Source organism: Parasteatoda tepidariorum, chromosome 9, assembly GCF_043381705.1.
Source record: "Parasteatoda tepidariorum isolate YZ-2023 chromosome 9, CAS_Ptep_4.0, whole genome shotgun sequence".
NCBI classification, from domain to species: domain Eukaryota; kingdom Metazoa; phylum Arthropoda; class Arachnida; order Araneae; family Theridiidae; genus Parasteatoda; species Parasteatoda tepidariorum.
In genome coordinates this window covers 85,860,861-85,885,024 of record NC_092212.1, presented here as the reverse complement: position 1 = coordinate 85,885,024, position 24,164 = coordinate 85,860,861, and the positions used below count along the sequence as shown (strand labels likewise).

The following is a 24,164-nucleotide window of genomic DNA, read 5'->3' as shown; positions in this document are numbered from 1 at the left end:
GGGACCTGCGGCTGACCCCTGAGAAGATGTCCCTTTTTAGGAGGTTACGGGGCCCGTCATACAATCACAAACCCGTTTATAGGACACATTCACATTCTTCTTAGGTATAAAATTATTTTATTATTCGTTGAAAGAATTTATTGAATTTGTATTACAGTTAAATTAGTAATTTTATTGTTGCTTCCTTATCCAGTTCATTTTTGGGCATTATCAATTAAAGATCTTGATATTGAGTTTTTTCTCCTTCCTTTAAAAAAAAAAAAAATTTATCTTACTCTGTCCATTGTAACAGTTCTGACTTATTAATGTTGGTGTTGGTGCGGCAGTTTGAAAGGAAGGGATAGTGTAATGAACTAATCTGCATAAAAAAAATTCATTTAATATCTTTCTCTCAGAAATGATATAGTGTCTTATTATGGTATCATGAGATGAAATGATTTTAAACACAACCGTCTATACATGATATCTGCCCACCTCAAAAGTTATGAGAAATCATGGAAAGTCATGAATTTAGGTCGCTGAACAAAACCTGTCGTGAAATGTCACGATTTTAACTTCTTTTTAAATCATGGAAAGTCATGAATTTAGGTCGCTGAAAAATCTAATTTTTTAAAATGGAATTTACCCCCCAATTTCATGGTGTTCCGAATATCTGAATGTGTAACAAAATCCCCACTCATATTTTATTGAAATATAAAATGTTTTTATCCTGTTCTTTAAAAATTAAGAGTGTTTTTTCAAAAAATGAAAGAAAGAACATCATTTCTAGAGCGAATTGTCTTTTAAACTTCTGTGATTTAAGAATTTTTTTTTTATTTTATCAATTTAAAATTCTATCTGAAGCAAGCCAGTCATTGGCAATTTTTTTATTTTGAAATGAGAACAGAAAAATCCGGAGTATTTCTTTTCTTCCCGATGAGCAAGAAAAGTATCTTTTAGAATATAATTCTGCAGAAAAAAATGATTCGCTTTTATGCAGTTTTGGTTGTACCCATCATTTCAATGAATGTTATTATAGTGTTCTGTTGGGAGAAAATAGTAACTTCGTTAGGCCATGAAAAGTTCTTAGAATTTGAAAATCTAAATTGTAGCAGATACCCTGTCTATTATAAGTAAAATCTCTTTCATAGCAGAGCACTTTAAATACCTAGGACTCCTGTTCTTCTCTTAACAAAATTATGTATTAATTTTATAATGGTGTTTTCCTCAACAACATCTTATTCCCTATATGGGTGATTCTCACGAAATATCACAATCCACTGTCCCTTGCTCCTAATACTGAAATAACTTTATTTTTAAATTAATAATTAGCATTGCTGCTAGTATTTTAAAATGACTTTGCACTAACATTGACTGTTTTGTACAGTTAAAAAATTTAATTGAATATCAAAATGTCATTTTCCTGGCATGTCCCAAACAATGTTTCCAATAATAACTAGCTTCAAAACTTCCCATAAATTTTTCAATATCTCATTTTTTTCTATCTCAACCGGACTAAGCATTTCTAGAAAGAGGGTATTATTTGCAAGAACTTCGTTTAAATTAATTTTTTCTGTCAATAATTTTTTTATCCCAAGAAAATCTGTCATTTTCCTGGCTACTTTTATTTAATGGTTTATAACCAATATAGATAGAGCCAGCAATCAATATCTTATGTTAACAGATTGATTAGATGCCCTCCTATATGAACATGTCGTGTTGCATGAATAAAGAACCAATTTTCTGGTTCAAAATCCATTTCAAAAAATTTTTCAAGGTGAGTAGGTTTTTGTGTTGTCATTTTCCTGGCTTCTTGAAATCATTAATAAAATAAACTACATAGATTTATCTGAGTAAGTAAAGTTATATGCTATAAAATGGCGAATTTGTCATTATCCTGGTTGTCATTTTCCTGGCTTATGAATGCCAGGACATTGAAGTGTTACCAGATATTTTTTTAAACTGCTAATACTGTTAGGAGGGAAAGCAAATATTAACCTAATACCAAGTTTATGTATGATTGTAATATGCTTGGATGTAATCAAAGTTATTTATTTATTTAATGATTGATTATTATACAAAATTTTATTCTGTACATATCAGCAGTTAAAAAAAAAATTGATTCTTTCTACAGTGGACAAAAGGAATTAATTTAAGCAATTTATGGTTCATCTAACAGAAAGGCTTAAGTTGAGTTACTCACTATTAACTTAAAATGACTGTTTTTTAAACTTCTAAGCTAATATGTCATTTTCCTGGCATTCAAGATTTGGTGAATTTCTATTTTATTTTTTTCTCGAACAAATATCAATAAACTACGCTGCTGTCTGTAAGATATTGATAAGTGTAACTAAAGAAGTATACAAAAAAAATTTTAGATTATTTTGAAGACTTGTCCTGTTTAAAAAGAATCATATGTATGTCATGTTCTGACACACTAAAAATCGCTCTTTATTTTGACACATTGGAAAAGAGCATCAAATCGCTCATGTTACACGAGTTTTTCCCTATCATATTTTACGTCACATGCAAAAAGGGAAGCCTATGTAATTATAATACTACTTAGGTTCTCACGCTTTTTTAAAGGAAAAAACTTCAAATTTTTAGCTCTGCATTCTTTGATCTATTTTTAAAACAGGATGTGTTTCGTTTTGACTAATGAATAAAGGGAGAGAATTTAGTCAAAGAAGATTACAAGAATATTTGTTAAAGCTTCTTATATACCACTATTTGAATTATCATCTAATACATTTAAAAATTTTGTTATTTTCTTGCTTGCCCCTATAAGCACAAGTAACATGAACATACAAGCAATATATGAAAGTAATATGGAATGTAAAAATTATAAATATTTAACACAATTCAATTGCCGCTGACAAAATTCGTAAATCTACTTTTCATTAAGTTTCTGACTTTTTAATAGTTGCTATGAATTTTTTTTTTTCAGTTCAAAGTCATTTGTTTAAAGTGCTTGATGAAAGTTTTCGACCATAAAATATTATTCTTCATTATAACATCGTTCAATAAAATGCTTCCTTTAAAAGAAAATTTTTCTAAGCGTTTTAAAAATCATGAGATATGAAAAACAGTTAATGCATTCTGAAGTTTAAGACTTCATTATTGCTTATTTTGTTCAACTAAAAAATAAATTAGTAAAATTATAAAGCAATACATTTAATATAAACTGTGTATTGAAGTTAAAATAAGTTTAAACTTAATTGAACTACTAAATTGATGAAACTATTAGAATATTAAAATTATTACATTTATTGTTATTCGTCAGATCATTTTAATTTTCCGGATGATGGTACCTTTGCAAATTTGATGTATAAATTATTTTCTTTACTCTGAATGTTCTTTTGAGCATCAGAATTTTTTTAAAGGATTATGTATAAGACACAAAAATTAGGAATAAGTTTTCTAGTATTGATGTATTTAAGAATTGATGTATTTTTTTAGAAGAATCATTAAATTACATTTTATACGTGTTACGATAGTTTGTCTTATTCCTTCAGCTTTTCCATTAGTTTTCAGTCTATAGATTGTGGAAGTTTTTTTTAGAATGGGACGAAGAAAAATTTTACGTTACTATCACTTTTAAGAGTTCGAAAAATGTGGTGAAAAATTTTAATACTACATTTTTGTTGTGATAGATTTAAATGCAAAAGACCACATATATCGAGTATGATGATCAATTATTAAAGTATTTTTTTAGTAATATTTATAATAATTAAAACAACCTACGCTACCTATTGCAATTTTTTCTTTCTTAACTTGTGTAATGCCCAAAGTCTTTTATTTGACAATGTTTGTACTACCTTTAGAGTAATATTTTTCCAATAAGCAGGAATGAGGAGTAAGTTTTTTGAGCTTAGTTTTTTGAGGACGACCAAGTTTTTCATGAGTCATTTTAAATAATTTATGCCTAGAAAATGGAACAAAAATTTTGGTAAAACCCTTTTGGCGGTATCATTACCGATTTCAATAAAATTTCCAGATCATTTTTTCGTCTAAGTGAAATCGTTTTCATTATTTATTTCAAAATTCATTATTTGTTTATTAAAAGTAATTTTTTAAAGAAAAAAAAGCAAACCAGTTGAATTGGTTTGTTTTAAAAAAATCTTTTTAATTATATTTTCTATTTATATAAAATTTTGCAGTTTGAACATTTCCAAACGAATTTTCTCGTATTTTTTACAATTTCGATTTTAATTTCGAATCAGAATTCGTTTAGTTTAAATAAGCATAAATCTGCGATTTTTAAATCTTTACGTAAAGTTATGCGAGCAATTTAAGATAAAATATTGAGGTCTCTTAAAAATGCTTAAATTAAAAAAAAGACCATCACTCATTCCATGTTCGGTAAATTTTTAAAATTAGTGAAATCATGTAATTATTGAAAAGAATTAAGTTTTTTAAAAACATAAGTGGGAATAAGGGTTTTTTTTTTCTTCGGTTAATTTTTATTTTTTGTTACTTAGGTAAACAAACTTGTATTTTAAAAATATGCAGTATGCTTATATTCATTATTGTATGATTAAGTTGAAATTTTTATACTATATTTAAAAAGAAATACGATTTAAGAAAGGAAAAAAAAATTCTAAATCCGTGTAAAATGATTTTTTTCTTCTTAATGTTCTAATACAGAAGAACATTGTTATATTTAAAGCTTCATCACGTTAAAATAAATGACAAAAAAGGTAATTTATTCTTTGTTTTTTATCCAACTGTTAGAACTAAATTATTAATATTTTATGTGTTTATATTTATGTATCCTATTTATCAATTTATTCTTTTTCCTTATTCATTAGTTTTACATTTAATAAAATAAAAAATACATAGTCTTGAATAACTCACACAGGGTTGCCAGTCCACGAGGAAAACCTTGAAAATACGGAAATTTAACAGGAAAAATACTGGGGATTTTTATTTTTTCTTTGCTAACTAGGAAAATACAGGGAACTTTATTTCTTATTTTCGTGTTTTAAGAAATAAAATGGTGATAACTCAAAACGTTATCTATGGGTCTATGGGATATTTCAGTTATACTAAACTATTCCATTTACTATGACATTATTTAAGTAGATTCAGCTGTTCCTTTCCCTCAGTTAAAATTAGTATAGTTTGCCCAATATAGCTGACACAATCATTGTGTTTTATTTCCTCTGAATATATTATGTTTAATATGTACAGGAAACACACAGATTTGAGGGCAACTCTATTTTAAATTTAAGTTTGTAACAAATGAGCAAAAATGTTCTTCTTAAAATGCTACAAATTCTATACTGCTAAATAATAACGTTAATGTAAATAATGCTGAAATATGAAATTTAATATACCCACTGACTGTCAAGAAAGAAATCTTTTTTTTTTCTTTCTTTTTTTTTCTACATTTCTTTTTTTTTTTTACACATATATAAAATAACATTAAGGTGTTGAATGTTAAGCGAAGTTGTAAAGTAATAAATGAGCTAATTTATACTTGTTTTTTTTTTTCTTCATATATAGTAATGGAACAAAAGTGAATATTTTAAGATTCAAATTATTAATCAATAGTTAAAAAATATCTGTGAAATGTTTTTAATGACTGGATTACTGTTACATGGCTGTCAACTCTACGTCTTTTTCTTGATCTAAAATGTTACGTTTACTTTTATTCAGAACTCTCTTTTTAAATTAATTAAAAAATCTTTTTAACTATCTTTGATGAATTACTATTTAAAATTATGATTAAACGTAATACATAACATTTCAAGTTCATTTAATGTTAGTCATAAATGGAAGAATATTCCAGTTTTTCTATCTTAATGAGCTTAAAATTTCCTATGTGTAAAATATTTGGCACATTTTGCGAACAATTATTGTGAAATTTATATTGTTTTGTTAAATGTGTTGGATTTTTTCCTATCCTGTTGTCAGCTATGCTGTTTATTTATTGCTTAAAATATTTCACCTTTTGTTTAAATCATCAAAAAAGGGTTTAAACCATTTTTTATTATTATTATTTATTTTGTTACCCTGGACTATAATTTTACCTTTATACTTCTTTGTTCTTTCTTAGAAGCATAAATTAACCTTTCAAAGGAACGGTTTCAGGACTACCGAGCGAAAATAAAGATCATTTTCATTAATAAAATATAATTACTGAAGATATGTTATTATTTTTAGAAAAATTAAGAATTTTTGTGATTGATTATAATATTAAAAGCAGGGGTGTATCATCATCATAGTTGGCCAGATGGGCCAATGCCTTCCCCTGAAGATTTCTCCATAAAGATTTTATCTTTGATATCCAATTTTCTTTATTCATTGCAAGAAAATCAGACTCCACCGAATCAGCCCATCATTCCACGCTTTCTGGTTCCAGTGGGTCTAAGAAGCAGTATTGTATGGTCATCCATCACTCATACCCATCCAATTCATTCGATTTATTTTTATGTATTTAATAATATCGGGTTGTGTTTATAAATCTTTTAGTGTTCATCTTCTCCATTGATTGCTTTCATTTAAGTATACTGCGCAAAATCTTTCTCTCAAATAGTGCCATACAATTTTCCTCCAGTTTTGTCATTGTGCTTGGGCAATGACAAAATTGGAGGAATTACTTTCATTAATAAAATAAAATTACTGAAGTTTAAAGTTATTATTTTTAGAAAAATTAAGCATTTTTGTAAGTGATTTTAATATTAAAAGAAAAGGTGCTCAACCATTTTTAAAACTATTGCAAAAACTACAGTTTTGGGGCCCAAGATAAATGTTGCAATTATAAGAATTTTTTGGAAATATTAAGATTTCGTTTAAAAGTACTTAGATGAGGTGTTAATTTTTTCCTGCAATGCAGATAACAAAAAATAATGAATGTATATACATTTAAATAAATAAGCTTATCAAATTACTAATATGATAAGTATATAGAAGTATGAAGAGAAAAAGGTAACTTAAGTTTACTTTAATCCTATAAGCTATGTTACACTAATGCTAAATTATTACAAAATTTGTTGCTAGTGCTGCATAAGATGCATGTCATCATGATTTTTTAAGTTAATTTGTGCAATATTTCTTAAATACTTACTACAAACACTGGAACCATTCAATTAACAGAACATTTTGATAGTTTGAGAAAGGCTTTGAAGTAGATCAATAACTTAACTGTTGAAAAACATAGCTGAAAAAAACAGGGCTCGAAAAACCGCCCGTCCTCGGCGGTCAAAAATTCCCCGCGGACAACGAATTTCTCGAATCCGACGTCCGCGCGGACGGCCATTTTCCTGTTAAAGTTGGCGCCTCACTTCTAAAATGACCCTCTAATCTAGAAATACTGCGCATGGTGGAATTGATTTTTTCTCTGTCTCCCGTACTGCAGCAGTTGAAAGGGACTTTTCAGCAATGGACTTACAAAAAAAAAAACATTACGTACTGGTCTTAAACAAGAAGCATTAAACGCAATTATGAACATCTACCTACNGCTGCATCCACACTACTTGAAAAAAGGGTTTCAACTGCTCTGTACAATCTTATATTAGCAACTGGCGCCATATACAGTCCTTGCTGCCAGTCTTCAGTACCTCCCATAGCTACTAGGGAGGGGTGCCCATATTTACACCTGTGCCCATTTTTACACCTTCTCTAATTATTAGTATTCCTTTTATTACTGCAATCCTAGTAACTACTAATTCATTGTGCAATTTATATAAATGTTAGTAATAAATAAGAGAAAATTATATTTTTATTTGTTCAGAAGCGACGGGTTAGTTTCAAAGGAGGACGGGTAAAATTTTTGAGTTTTTTCGAGCCCTGGAAAAAAATAAAATTTGCTTTTTTTTTGTTAGTATTTATAGGCTGTTGTTCTGGTTGTGCACCTTTGATTAAATGTATTATTATTTTTTGTATGTTTCTTTTAAAACAATTATTTCATGAAAATTCTTTTTGCCAACTATGAATTTCTCATTTTCTTTATAATAAATTATGCTAATGAATTCTTGTCTTTTAGCCATAGGACTCTAGAAAGAAGTTGTAAAGAATCTTATCAATGATGGGTTGAGCATTTGTGATCCCCAAAGAAGTTTTTTTTTTTTTCTCTTTCAAAATACCAGTTTTAAGTGCGATTATTTATTCAATTAGAAATTTCTTATTCAGTATGAACTTGCCTAAATTTGTAAAAAGTCAACGATGTTGTATTTCAGTCATACAATGTAAACATCGTTCACTCTTTTTGGTGCAAGTACGGCATGGTTTCCAGGGAAAAACTGTATGATATTAAATACATAAATTTTACAAATCTTTTACAGTATCAACAAACACGGTACTGCACGCAAGCCCATATCGCACTCTTTGCATCACCCACATTTTCCCACCATCGACTAAAGTCGTAATCGGTGTAAAACTAGGACCACTAATGCCATCTATTAGAAAAATAGTGAATTAAGTATCGTAAAATAGAAACGAACTCAGCTTCACAAAATAGAAACGCTAATTTTTCTCCTTCCCGAAGTCATCACAAATACTGACGCGTGAATATAAACGGTACTTTTATGAAGATGAGATGAATCTCCCGCTTTCCACGACCTTTACAATAGACCAGTTTAATGGGTGCTTTGGTGTCTTGGAACCGCGTCTTTACAATCGGTCAGTCCCGATGTATAATTTTTAGTCACTTGAGCACGAATCTAAATAAAAGCTTCTTTCCCTCGGTTTTGTTTTTATCACGTCTTTATTCGGCCGGAAATAAAATTCTGCTGTGTGTTTTGGGAGATGTGTGTGGGACGTGTACATACGATGGTTGATAAATTTACCTAGAAAAAAGAATTAAAAAAATGGCGTTCGATGACGAAGATGTGAACTTTTTTTCATTTGCCCGAAATAATTTGGGATAGTAAAATGATGGCAAATTAATTATTTTTTACGCATAAAAAAAAAAAATTAAAATTTCAACTTAGAACTTGTGTATTATGTTTTGTTTTAGTTCCTTGTATTTATAAATGAAGTTTAAAAAAAAAAATTAGTAGGGGGAAGCGGTGACGAAACGAGATAATTGTGTCTAAAATTATATTCGTACGAATCGTGATTTTAAACCATGTGAATCACTATGAGTCATTTGTGGGAATTAAGGCTGAGTCGTCCTATGAAATGCTTTTTTTGCTAAAAATATGCTATTTTTTATAACTGTTTTGAGTTTGCAACTGTTACTCATGAGACTGCTACGTTCTATGTAAAGCTGTCAACGCTTATTTTGAAAATGAAGCAAAACGTTAATATGGAGAAAAGCCACAGTTTTGTGAAAATGAAAAGCGTTTGTGGTCTAATTTTTTAAGATTTAAAACTTTTCGACAGAGCATCGAAAAACAGCGTTATATATTTAACAATATTTACCGTTATCTCCCCCTCAGGAATTCGAAAAAGAATATCTTGCTTTAAAAAAAAAAAGGTTAATTTTTTGTTTATTTATTTCTTTATTGGAAAAAAGCAAAAAAAACTCGGACCCGATATCCTTTTCTTTTCTTCCAGACGTGGACACGTACCTAGGTTTGCAAAACCCTTAACTGTCCACGTCTGGCCACCGGTCTAGCTCGCACAATACATATGCAAACAATCACATAATACACCACTGCGTCACAAAGCACAATTGCATAATACATAGGAAAAACAAAATTTTGAAGAAAGTTACAATAGATGATAAAGAAATATGAGAAAAGTTACTGAATTTAAATAAATAAAAAAAAAGGTGAAAATTTTGTAACTTTGACATAAAAATGTAGGATCGAAAACTAAATTGGATAAAGAGAACTTAGTGGTTGGCCAGAACGCAGTTGCTTGAATCTTTTAAGGTAATAGGGACAAGTGGCCGAGGATGCCGCGTGATAGCAGTTGAAGTTGGTTCCATTATCATAGTTCGAATCTCTGCAGTTTCTACAGAATTCATTTTCGGCAGTACATTTGGTCGGATGTGTGTCGATTGACTCCCCAACGGGCACAGGCGTTGTATTTGCAGTTATTTTGGTGATGGCCAATCTCTTGACATTTTCGGCCGCGAAGAAGGAAGATACGTTTCTTGGTGCAACATAATTGAATGTTGCTTCAGTAATCTTTGAGATAGGTGATACGTTGATCGGATGACTATATGTTGTTTATCCTGTTCTTTTGTTGTGGGGGATTGATTTTTGATGTCATCGTATTCTTCGTCGAAGTCACCATTGGTTTTAATGGTTTCGATGATTTCTTCCTTTGTGAAGCTCGTTGGTTAGTCTTGTTTCTTTTTCCTTACAGCTGAGGCCTGTTTCTGTTATTGATTTTATTGCATTTTCCTTTTACGTATGGCTGAGAAACTTCAGTTCAACAAGTATTTCATTACGGTAAAGCTTTTTGATAGGTAATTTAGGTGATGAAACTTGTAATTTTTGAAAAATGTCACTTGTAGTATAACTTTCCTTGGATTCGATTACTGTAGCTTCCGGTGGTTTACTCTGTAAGGCTTTGTCGATTTTATGTCGTCAATTTTTTGGTTAATCTCAGTCAGTTGTCTTTCAATAGCGCACAGATTCTTATTTGTTGGATTTGGCGATGTTGAAAACTAAATATTTTAATCTCGTTAGGGCACAGCCAATCTTGGGTTGGTTGGGAGGCAAAATGATTTGTGTTTATGACCATAGTTCAGACTATTCTCAAGCTGTAGAAAGAGCTGCTCCATTTCTTTATTCTCCGGAATGATTGGATCCGAAAGTGGTGATTCCTGTTCTTCAATAACAGTCTCGACATCGTCAGGAGATTGAACAATGTTTGGTGATGAGGAATTTCTAGTCAGTTGATTAGAAACATTTTTTTGGAACTCCGGAATTTGCAGTGTTGTGATGATCAAGATGAAGTGAATTGGTCCCTTCTTAAGGTTCCTTATTAAGTAATTAATGGCGGCGAGGGTGAGTCCTGTCCAATCCCCCAAGGAGACCCAATTCCAAAAGTGGTCTAGAAATCAATTGAGTGCCATTAATGATGATGCATGCCACCGCCAGGAAAAATACATTAAATAAATATTAGAGAAGTTAACCTGTTTAAATTAAATTAAATAAGATCCAAAGATATAATAATTATACACTGGGTTGGATGAAAATACAAAAGAACGTTAAAGGCGCCGAGCGAACAAGTGAAATATTGGTTAAAATGATGTCCTAAACGGTGTTAAGTCGGGGAAAAGAAAGTTTAATATTGTTTTAGCAGTTAATTAATAACCAAAACTGGTAACAAATGTTAATAAAACCTCGAAGGCATCAATAGGTGGAACCGTTGTTCAGAGCGAGATGTTCAAACTCAAGGAGATACACTGCATACATGCAATAAGAATCACTAAAAACATACAAGTTAAGTTATGAATGGTAAATATGGGCGATAAAGAAATTACATGTTAAAAATGAAACAAATTGGCACTTGGTAAAGTTAAGAACTGTTAAAGGTGTATCGCTATGCTATAAATGAAATACTTAAATTTTAAAAATAATGTAAAGATTAACATCGATGCATTGACAAGTGCCGCTGTAAACGGGATAACCTTGGTCTGTCCAGTGGTAGAAGCCAAATTCTTCTGAAGAGCTGACACAATGAATAACTAAATGGCCATAAGCAATGTAGATGTATGTTGATAATAACATTGTAGAAAATGAAAAATATATCAAATAATAAACGAGTCAATATCAGTAAAGATTTACCCGATATCAGCATGTCTGAAAGTCAAATGCAATAACGTTATGAAGTAGTAAATAATATTGACCGGGCAATGTGAGAAATTATCGTAAATTAATTCAAATTTTTCAAATTGCCCAATTTTAATGGTCATTATTCATAATAACTAAGCATTATGAATACTGACCTAAATAATTACATTGCCCGTAACATATTATACATCTACTAATATCCACGTGTTTTTTTAAGTTTCCGATTAATGAAGATAGATTATAATGGAATAAACATTAAACAGATAAAGGACATAATTTCCTCCCTTGAAGGTAATATCTATAAGTTTCAAGATCTTACTTAATAGAAACTTTTCTTTTACCACTTGAAACTTCTTTGTATCCTGCCAAAATGAGTAAAAATTTCACGAAATATATAGATAGTTTATATTTTCTTATTAGCTTTCAAAACCCTATTTTTAACATTGTTTCATAATAACACTTTAGAGAAGTTGTTTCCGTTAAGAAATTTAGCGTGATTAAGAGCTATATTAAAATCATTGTTAGAACTATTTTTAATTCTAAGGACAAAAATTTGGGGAAAATAATTATTTCTGAACTTGATATATATTACACCCACATAGATCCATCCTTAAACAGCACTGCAAAATCATGCGCCAAAATTTTCAGACAAATACCGTAATACAGTTAAAAGGATTCCAATGTTTTTTATTCATTATTATTTGTTTACATTTTCAGTCTTTTTACATTATTAGATTAAGAAAGTTAATTTTTAGTAGTTCATCCCATCTAAATAAAGGGTATTCAGCGTCATCTGGCTCATGGCTGATACTTACCACAGTCTTTCCCCTGTACATATCCAGCATAAAAATGTACAGTATTGTTTCAATACTACTCTAAAATAACGTATATAATTGGTATGTATCAGCATCATTGGTGTCAATAATAGTTGTGTCGACTTTTCTTTTTAGCTCATACCCTCATTTATTATCAAACATTAATGCTGATCTTTTACGCTCTCTTCCATTCATCTTGCCTTTTCTTATTATTGTACTTTAATTAGTAATTAGCCAAATTTAACTATCCTTGGCTTCCATAATAATATGCTAATTCCTCAGAGAATGAATTCCATTTTTCCAATAATTTTTTCTTTCAATGCAAAACTTTTGTTTTTATTTCTAAATTTCGATACATTGCAATTATTATTATAAAATGACGATTTTAAAGCCTAACTATAAACAACAACAAAAAAAACACGTGGCTTCAGATAAATACTAATTTGGTGATGTAGTTTGCTTATGCTACCACGATCGCGTTGATCATTCAGATAACCTGGCATAACGAATAAAAATTAATTAAGTATTGCAGAACGCGCAATAAACAACGTTTTGGATTAGAGTTATAAGCTAACAAACACCACTGGTGTTATCTTTAACATATATGACAAAACTAAATCGACTATGGCTTATTTTGAAACAGTGGCTTCCTCTAAGCCAATGAGAAAATTCTTAAATGCCTCCGAATTTAGAAAATCGGACCTCCTAAAAAGTTTGTAGTTGTACTCATTCAACTTCATGTTGAATTTCGTATTTTTAGAGTCTACCGTTTACCCGTATTTTATTATATGTAAAGATACCGTTAACTTTAAATTATTTATTTTTATAGAAACACATTTTTAATGCATAAACAAAGTAAACTCGTAGTTTCAGATGAGCATACAAAGTTAAAACACATTAAAAAAAAATTCTATAGTGTCCATTATTTAGCAATAGTTCATTTATTTCGAATGGCAGAGGTGAATTGACATGTTAAAAAGCAAGAACACAGGAACAAAACAAGAAAGTAAGAAGAAGTCATTTCCTCAGGAGCGCTCTTGCTTCCCAATATCGCTCGGTAGGCGACGACCCGCGGAGGGCCCTGCAGCACAGGGTGTGGCTGCCATCCAGAACAGCTTGGCTCATGCACAGAGAACAATAGGGATCAGATGCCAGCCCTAATCGAAACAGGTGCGCGGCTAGGCAGTCATGTCCGGTAAAAGTCGAAACTGAGCCACCGCTTCGCGGCGCGACCAGTCTGGAATGGTGTTCTGTCGAAGATCTCTCCACACTTTGGTTTTTACCCTTTCTGACAATTGATGATGGAAATCCCCATTGATATTTAATCTAATAATCCTTTTTAAAGTTGAGAAGGTGACCGGGCTACTAAGAGCCTGGAGTGTGCCTCTCTTTGCCAAAGCATCAGCCCTCTCATTTCCTACAATATCACAGTGCCCGGGAATCCATTGTAGGGCTACAGTTTTGCCTAAATGGTGGAGTTTATGTATCGCATCCTGACATTTTAGAACGTCGCAATTGGAAGGGCAATGCATAGATTCAATCGAGCAAAGCGCAGCCTTCGAGTCTGAAAGGATAACCACATTTGAAAAAGACTCAATAAAACAAAAAAGCTGTTCGCGAGCAATACGGATTGCAAAAACTTCCCCGTCAAAAGCAGATCTATTGGCACCAAAGGAGGAGAAGAGACTACAAAAGCATTTGGTTGATCCGGATCGAAAGAGCCATCTGTAAAAACTCTCAGCCAGAGCGGTAAACCATTCAGTGTGAGTTGATTTCTATCATTCCTGCGGCCTATAGACCCGCTTAGAGTTGGTCTCTTAAAGTACATTTTTATTATTATTTTGGTCCCTTTTCTCTCTTTTTTTTAATAACATTTAGAAGAGGAAAAATTTTATCAAATGATCACTTGTACCATTTTTTTTTCATTCTTTTGTCAAAGGAAAAAAGTTTGGATTTAATTCCTCATCTTCTAGTTTAGAGGTATTGATTGAATTCCTGCGTAACTGGTTTCCAGTGCAATTCGATATGGATCCTATATTAGTCCCTGGTTCAACAGTAAGGTCAAAATTCGATAACTTTCTTATGTCAAGGAAGTTTTGAATGATTGTAACATTATCGCTCTAACTTGTCCCTTAAAAATATGTTTATAATAAGGCCCAAAAGTTAGTAAAATATTTCATTTAGATTGATGAACGTGAGTTTTCTGGCTGTACGAGAGAAGACATGCCTTTTGAATAGGATTCAAAGAAATGAGTATTTATTTTTTTTTAATTTTTTTTTTGATCGCTGGCCGGAAAGATGAGAATAATTTTTGCAAGAAAACTGTTCTAGATTCATGAAGCTTTCCCCATTTAGATGTCTGACTCTAGGACCGCCTGTTGCAAAAAATTCTTGAACAATGGGTTAGTAATCATTAAGTAACTTCCTGAAATTGTATCCTTTGCATGCTAAATTCATTCTGATATCAATGTTAAATAAATTTTTATATAATTTTTTTTTTTTTTCAAATTATTTTAAACTATTTCAAAATGATGTACCAATGCTAGCTACATCTATCGCTTGAGAAAGAATTTTGTGTGGTGTGCGTTCGTGCGTACCTTAATTGATAGTTTAGAATACAAGGAAGTAGGACTGGCTGGTAAATTGATGCATTGGAAAATATCGATTCTATGCAATCGTCGCCGATCCGATGTTTGGATTGACAGTTTTTCGAAGCATCGGAATTTGTAATTGACTGAGATGCGTACGATATTTCTCCATGTATCGTTGACATCGATGTCTGCAAGTTCGGGTGAAAAGCATTTTCCTCCGTAAGTGTGCTGTGGCGATGATCGTTATTTTTCTTTTTTACATCGTGATTCATCGTTTTACTGACATGATGAATCCGAACGGGATTAAGAATCGAAGTGTTGTTGAATCACTTCATTATAGAAGGGACTTCTTTTAATTATTCTTGTGCAAATCCTGGTGATTTTTTTTAAAAATCCATCCAGTCATTAAATATTTTTTGACCGCTATTTTGCAGACATCCACGTCTTTAAATATTGAGAAATAATTATAAAAAATTCAATGTTTATTTTTTAAAAAAAATACAATTTGCGAATTTACGCAGTACTAAATGTATAACACTAATGTACCGATACATTGCCCAGTCCTACAAGAAAGTGGTTTATCTTCGATGTTTGAATAAAGGCATTTTTAATTTAGCTTCCAGCAAGTCTAATTCATTGTATCACCTTGGATATTTGCCGCCTCTCAGACCTCTGAAGAATTCTAAAAACTAGAGGATTATTCTGCCATCAGTATTGTTCTGTCAAAAGTGCAGCTAATGAAATTGAATTTACTGTTGTTGACCCCAAGTAGTGAAGACATCTTTGTTGCACAAAGATTCTCCACCTCTGACAATATTTTGACATCGAACATAACTGCAGAAAAAGTTTTAATGCGTGTCATGATGTCTTATCAGGAATAAATTTTTATTTTAATACACCTTCTCTGTTATGAAGGAATTCATTTGAAACAAACGGATTATGAAATAAAAGGGATAAAGATGGGGAAAAAAACTGCATGATTTTCCATGAAATGTATTTATTATTTATTTATTTTTTTTTCATCAAAACTAACTTTTCAACTAAAAGAATTTGCTATAGTCTTAAAATCGATCGAATAAATTTTTAAATTAATCAACTCAAAACAGGTGATTCTTTGTTTATTGCCATTTTTAAAAAAAATGCGTGTATTAACTAAGTCTATTTGAATTTGTCGTCAAATTTGATAATTATTCTATGTTTAGTAACAAAACTTAATTTTTATGTGCCTTTTTAAGTTTATTTTCGTGAAAATTTGACTCACTTTAATACAGAAGATCTGTTTCTGGCATAAACTATCATGTGTTTGCAGATTGCGGGTAGTTGCACAAGTCAAGTCAGTGTTCATAAATTATTTTTATTAAGTGTATCTACAAAGTCAATATTGAATATCACAATACAAATAGCTGCAAACTTTTATGCATTTCGCATGAAATTTTATTAGTCTTATTATTAAGCTATTATTTCCAACAAATTTTGCAGTTTGAACTAATTATGGAATGTTATTTTTTTATTCCATCGTAATCCCCGTACAGTTTTCTTATATAGTCACTTCAAGTTTCTAAGTACTAAAGTTTTTGAGAAACAAAAAAAATAACGTTGAGTTGAACACAGTTGCATCGGCCTTACGATCTTTTATTATAGAGAGAAAAAAAAATTTTTAAACAAAATAATGTATTTTTATAATTATACATAAATTGTTAAATTTTCTCAAGTACTCAAAATCAGATTTTTTTTTTGCGTTATTATTCTCTAAATATATAATTTTACAAAGCATCGTGATGAGACTCAATTCAGGATTATCCTCGTCAGGTTCAACTTCATGGAATCAAACTTATTCCACGGTACAACGCCGGGGCTGTACCTGACCTACATTTGTAGACAGTTTTTTAAAAAAAAAAAAAAAAAACTAAAAAATAGACTTGAATAGGGTTGTCACTCCACTGGGAAAACCTGGAAAATACCAAGAATTTATGAAGCACCTAAAATAACAAGAAAATTGCAGGGATTTTTTTTTTTTTTTTTTTACAAACTGGGAAAATACAGGGAATTTTGTTTCTTATTTTCGTCTTTTAAAAAATGGTGACCACTTAAAGCGTAATCTATGGGATATTTAAGCATGTTTTTTAGCTATACTAAACTACTTCATTTACTATAACATTATTTAAGTATGTTCAGCTGTTTTTCCAGCTATTAAGACTAATAAATACAACTAGCCCAATATAGCTCACATGAGCACAGTAATTGTTGTTTCCCCTTAATATATTGCATATAATGTGTACACAAAAGACAAAGGAAATTTTTTTTCCAGATTTGAGTGGCAACCCTGTATTGTCAATCATGTTTTAGCTTAAATGGATCAAATATATCTTTTCCCACTTTATGTCCGTACAAAAAGAAAAACACGTGAATGAAAAAACAATAAAGCCTGCTTCTAAGAGTTGTCCCAAAGGATTTAAAAAACAGCATCCCTATTGAGTAAGCTAGTTTGTTGCAATTTATTTTTAAGCAGTTTGATCATTTGATTTGTTATCAAATATAAACTTCTCTCAATGTAGCTCTGAATAATCGTTCTTCGTATGCGGAGAGTAAAAGAAGAAAATACAGGACAAAATCATGCATAAAACTGTATTGTTAATGTTACACTTAATTTTCCTTTTCAAATCTTTTTCTTGCATCTTCTTTTTTTGCTGTTTGTTGTATTTTAGCAAGAACTGTATCAATATCTAGGTATTATTTTGAGTACATTGGCATGTGTAATATCACAGAGATTGTCTAATTTAGAAACTTTTAAATTAGATAACTTTTGTATAACTGTCTTTTTCTTAAAAAATCTCCTTTATTCAGACACTTTTTCAAGTTCACTCCGAATGGAAACAAAGGGTTCTCACTCCATGTCTTTCCTATTGTTTTCAATTCACTTGAAATCGTCAAGTAACTCCTTACTCTGAGGATTCCCATCAAAAACTTGTTTTACAATAAAATTTTCAGGTTTACGGAGAACAATCCATTTTTATTTACGTCTTCCTGTCCATTCTGTTTTGGTTTTCGAAGGATTTCATTGCAGTCTCAGATCCATAAAGTAGGACAGAAATTAGCATTGAAAATACAAATTTTTGTTAATTTTGTTATTATATTTTTTTCTCCTTTTTCAAATTAAGTTCAGGGAATTTTTAAATATCTAGCTTTGGAATTCTGGCTTTTTTCCGAAATTTTGCAACTCTTTCCACTGTAAAATTTAAAGACTCACGAATAGTTGCATTTATAATATGGTGATGAAGAGAAAAAAGCCACTGGCTGCCACTTGCAAAGATGGCAGCCATTTAAATCAGTTCAAGGAGGTTCTTTTGTTTTTTGGACCTTGTTTCCATTTTTAATTTCTGATAGAAGTTGATCCTAAATGAGAAAGAACATTGTGCTTGGTACAATGTTCTAACATGAAAACAAAAGCAATGCCAGCAACTTATTTAACTCGCATTCATTATTATAGCTGTGATAGTGCAGAATCATACTACTAACTTACAGATTGTTTAAAACTTAAACTAACTTTAAAATAGTAGGTAGAGATTTAGCAGAAACTAGTGTTTACATTTTCTCATGTTAAATGTGGGGTGGGGAACATCCTATCGGCCATATGTTTAAATTTTTAATTTCGATTTTAACCAACTTCTGATTAAGGATTCGTTGGAAAGGTCTTTAATTGAATATTATTAAAGCCTCAAAACCCGAATTTTTAAAAGTTTATAGGTGCTATCTTCCATTCAAAACTTGAAATCGGAAAAAAACGTTCAAATTTCAGTTATTTCCAAATGTATTGAGCTTTTGAGCTACCTTTAAATAGTGTTCAAATGAGTTCATGTTTGGGCTTCGATGTTTTTTCAGAAAATGGCACCAGGAAAAAAGGTATTGCCACATCACCTCAAAAATAAGAACCACCCTATTGCGGCCGCTGTCCGAATTTCAAGACAATAGAATGAACTGTTCTGAAGTTATTAGAGAGACACCCAGACAAGCTCTTCATGTTATTATTATTATAAATTAACTAACTACATTTTGTATGGATGCATCTGCTCATGCTTAGTCGCATCTTAAAGAAACTAGAGTTCTTTAAAATTGGGGCTCTCAAACATCTATTTTGTGCCACAGGAATATTTTAAATAAGTTTTTTATTTAATTTTCACAAACTGATGATTGATATTTAATCTACTATGTCAAAAGTATCTATCATAAGCAAGTAAAATAAAAAGCTGTCCAATCAGAATGAGAAATAAGGCATGCTATTCTAGTGCAAGTTATTCTGGAATTTCAACATATTCTTTCTGACACCCATGGAATCCACCCACTAGCATTGTCAGATAGGTAGATTAGTCTAATGCAGGGTGCGTAGCGTTTTTAAAAAGTGCTTAAAGCTGCTTCTTTTTTACTCAGGATTTGTAAAAAGTGCTTCATTTTCTATCTTTTAAAAAGAGATTTTTTTCTTTGCCGATTGTCGTTCTAAATTACAAATAATGCATGATTTTCACAATTTTCTCTGAAATATTTATTAGAAACTAATTTTTTTTTTATCATGATTGTGTTAAGTTTTTGAATTTTATTGATTTTATGTTTATAAATTAAAAACTTTAAACGATAATAAAATAAAAATTTTATTACTGTACAGATCCTAATCATGATTTTTTTTTTCTTTTTGGAAAGTGATTAATAATATTTTTGAGTGCATAAAAAGTACTTAAAAGGTGCTTATTTTTTGTTGAAAAATCTGGCTACGCACCCTGTTATAAGTTTGCCTTAGACTTTTGAAAAATATCCTTGTCTCATAACTCATGTATTTATCCAACTGCATTTTCCAACTGTATTTATCCTTTGCATTTTTTAGAAATTCTAAAAATGATCCAGAATCAAGGACTGCAACTCATCGCTGCTATCAGCATCCACGATGTTCATTATTGATGATATGTGCATAGAAGGTTCGTTCCTTCCCTTTTTTAACCTGTGAATCATTATGCTATTTCATTAATAAAGAGTAATGTTTACTGTGTCTTACAGTGGCATGGTTTTCCAAGTAAAAAACATCAGGAAAGCAGGTTCCCCAATGCATTGTTGATAGTGAGAAGGCTCCCAAATCAGAAAAGGCATGCTGCTACATCAGTGGTTACTTGCGAGCATGTGAAGAGGTATATGTATATATATACATATTTAAAATCAAAACCAGGGGTCTGTCCTATAGAGTTGAGATAGTAGGTCGAGTGTCAAATGTCAATTTGAAAATGTTGCCTTTCTTTTTTAATGAAACATAAGTTCGTTTAAAAAATAAATTTAATCTTTACGTTTTAAAAGTTTTGTCACTGACACATGACAAAGTTTTATCACAAACAAATTGTAAAATTAAACAGATTGTCTGAAAAAGTTCGATGCTTAGAAATGAAATAAGGACAAAAAAAATTTCAGTTTTAATACGTACAAACGTAAAAGATACATTAATGTTGGAACACTTTTATCATTATTATTTATGCTCACCAAGAGACTGCTCCAGGGGTAATATCAAATTTCGGGAAAAATTCGGATTTTTTTTACATTTTATTTGCTACGTTTAGAATTTTATTTATATATTGAATACATTAAATTATTTATACACTAAAGATTATTTACGTTATTAATTTAGGATTTAAACTTTTTTTCCTGACACTTATAATTGATATTTTCAAAAATAAACTACTGTTGCATTTTAACGTAATACTCAACAATTTGTCTAAATGTGAAATAAAATATTTAAACTAATATAAGGGTTTTCAGTGCCGAATAGAGAAAAATATAAGATTAAAAGCATTGAACTAATAAAAGAATTTAATTAGAAATTTTATTTTGTATTTAATCTAATTCCATAAATTACAAGGAAAATTGAATTGTACACACAAAGTGACTTGTAGAAAAGCTTCGAAATTTAAACAAAAAATAATTAAATAAAGGAGAAAACAATAAGAATTTTTACTTTGTACTAAATGTAGATTCAAACTAATAATCATAATTAAAAAACCTTACTTTTATTGTGATAGAAATTGCAATTTACGCAACTATTTATGAGCTATAGGTAAATATATATTTAATAATTTTTATACAGAAAACCAGCAACTTCAAAAGTAACAGTTAAAAATATTTTATTTTACTAATAAAAAAATCCTAATCATTTTATAGACATTAAAGAAAATTACAATGCCCCTCCATAAAAAATTTAAATTTCTTAGAAATAGTAAACGCAATTAAAACTATATCTTTTAGCCAGCTAGCAAATAAAATATATACAATCTATACATATATATACAATCTATAAAAATAATTGAAATTTTACAAGAAAGGTTCAGGATGTTAAATCTTTGCACCACAGCCAGCTGTTAGCCTTGGCCGTCTGACCAGTTTATTCCATACCAATCCATCACATGCTAGTACGCTGCACTAATTTACTCCTATACAACTTAGCCACTTCTATGTTATGTTTTCTGAAATTGTTGCACTAATTCTACACTTTAATATGCTAGTAAAATAAAGTATTTCCAATGTAGCAACTATTTTTAACTAAAAAAAAAAGAAAAAGATAAACAAGTACTTAATGATTATGCTCCTGCACCCCAGAGCCCAAGGTCAAGAAAACTGAGATGGGCACAGTCGGCCTTGGCCCTCTTAATGGGCTGTCGCGACACTGAGTTAGTTAGTTAGTTTTAATGATTATATTAAATATACCTTAATTTATTTAGTACATAATTTTGTATTCATTTTATGTATAGTAACAGAATTATACAATTTTATTAAAAATTAACACTATGACTACTATTTGCTATTTTAAATTTAAATACTAAAACTATTTCATAGATTTTATTCATTCATCAAACATATAAAAATACACAAATAATTTGTTTTTTAAGCATTCCTATGTAATTTAAAAAACACAACTTCTTATGTACCATATTTTTTATTTAAATACAGTAGGGAACCGATTATCCGGAACGATCGGGACCATCGCTATTCCGGATAACTGATTTTTCCGGTTTTCTGAATCGCTACAAAAAGCCGTTTTTTTTTTATTGTTAAACCCAACTTAAAAAAATAATATTTGGAAATCTTAAAAAGAAGAAAAAACGATGAAGTAATACACTAATGATTATTTTCAAAATGATGGTAAGGTAAACATCTTTCAAAAAAGAAAGAAAAATCCTAAAATCTTATGAAGAAAAAAAAAATTTTTTTTTTGACAAAAATGGCGGAAAATTTATTGAATTTCGTTCCGGTTTTTTGGTTTTCCGGTTTTCTGATTTCCGGATAACGGGTTCTGTACTGTACATCAATTATTTCTAATTTTGAATTTCTCTTTTTGACTACATGTTATGCTATTACTCGTGTTTTATTACTTGTTGCCTAAAAAAATGTCGATTGTAAAATCTCCGTTATTTCTCCAATGTTGGCAGGTATGGATATGTTATTATTAATGCTGCTAATCAGGTATTAATGTGCTAGGATTTAAACTCAATTTAGCCATTATAACAAGCTTTAATGAAGCTGTACATTTAAGTTTTAAAACTGAATTAATTAATGTTTTTATAAATAAGANAATTATCGAAAGCTAATCGTCTTTCGCGCTCATCCTTTTTATAAGATACAAAAACTTAAAATTGAAGTTGTAGTGCATGTTGTAAAAGTTAAAGTTAAATTACCTAAAAATCACGAGTTGAGATGAAAAAATGATTATGCGTTAAAAGTTACGGTTGAGAAACACAACAAACACGCGGAGATGAAAGAATGCCGACGACCAGTGGAATTCTCAGAAAAAAAAGGGTGGAAAATTCTGGAAAAAAAGGGGCTCTTTTAAGGAGCTGGTAAGGAATTTTAGGGGGAGAATGTCCAAATTGCGCTATCGCTTAAGGGGCTAAAGAAAGATGATGAAATAAAAGAATGTATTACAAAATTAAAAGAATTAGTATTATTGATTAAAAAAAAACAGTATATTTATAAATAGGCTGTGACCTAATGTCACAGAAGTCTATAAAAAAACTCTTGAATCACACGTGTGTTTAACTATAAAAGTATTGCCTATATAAACTCTGGCAAATCGTGTCATTATTGAAACACTACAGTAAGTCTAATAATTATATCGTCTAATGTAACCCATCATGGATACAGGAACAAGTGCAAACAGTCTCGTAGAAAGCCTGTATATCACCTGATAATGAAGGATGTTACATAGAGTCATAATATGGACTGTAGTCGGTAATTTTAATTATAAATGTGAAAAAAACATGTATGGTATATAAATTGTTATCTCGATATTGATTTTTTGCACTTTCAGGGTTTTTTACTTTGTGTCACCCCCTCTGTCAGACATCTTTCTGCAACAAACAAACAGGTTCTACAGTGAATCAATGGCCACCTGACTAACTACACTCCTTCTAGAGGTACTTGCATAAGACCCTGGTAGCATTTGAGATATTTCATACACCTGGGATTTACAGACACTTTGTTCATATTCTTTTGGCACCCAGTACGACAACACTTGATTTTCTAACTGAAATTTTGACTCTATTCCATTGTCAACTAAACTTTCTTTTATCAATTCTGCCACTGAATTAATTGTACTTTTAAATGTCAATAAAACTTTGTTGATATTTGTTGTCTTGAAGTTATTTAAAACCGCTTCCCTGACTATCCCGAGAAAACACGAACTTAGAACGTTTTTACTCGGTCGGAAGCAAAAGATCTGCTGTGTTTTATTTGGGACTGCTGCACACATGTTTTGTGCGATACCAGGAGTGGCTCTTTGAAGGATTATTTGTGGCTCTCGATAAATGTACCAGAGTTTTATTTTTGTGCTATTATAATTTTAAAAAATTATTATCCATCCTTGACGAATCGACAGATGTCACAGATCTTTCGCAATAGGCGGTTTTCATACGTTTTGTTTCAGCTGACTTCATTGTCAGAGAAGCATTATTAGATTTAGTAGCACTTCAACCCGCGGTGTCGATATTAAAAATGCATTCAATTCCATAATGAAAACTTTTGATGTGCTTCTTAATAAACTTGTAATCATTGCAACT

At 30.5% G+C, this 24,164-nt stretch overlaps 1 protein-coding gene across 2 annotated transcripts in view; it reads left to right on the top strand.

Annotated features, from left to right (window-relative positions):
* The window catches only part of LOC107449489 (non-POU domain-containing octamer-binding protein), a 79,649-nt gene extending 55,917 nt beyond the window's left edge, over window positions 1–23,732 (top strand). The window contains exons 8-10 of one of the 2 annotated variants that reach the window (XR_006226204.2): window positions 19,958–20,048; window positions 20,128–20,255; window positions 23,417–23,732. The gene's annotated coding sequence lies outside the window, so the exon portion shown is untranslated. The remainder of the gene's footprint in view (window positions 1–19,957; window positions 20,049–20,127; window positions 20,256–23,416) is intronic. The other variant, XR_006226205.2, reaches the window with a different exon arrangement.
* The last annotated feature ends 432 nt before the right edge of the window (window positions 23,733–24,164 follow it).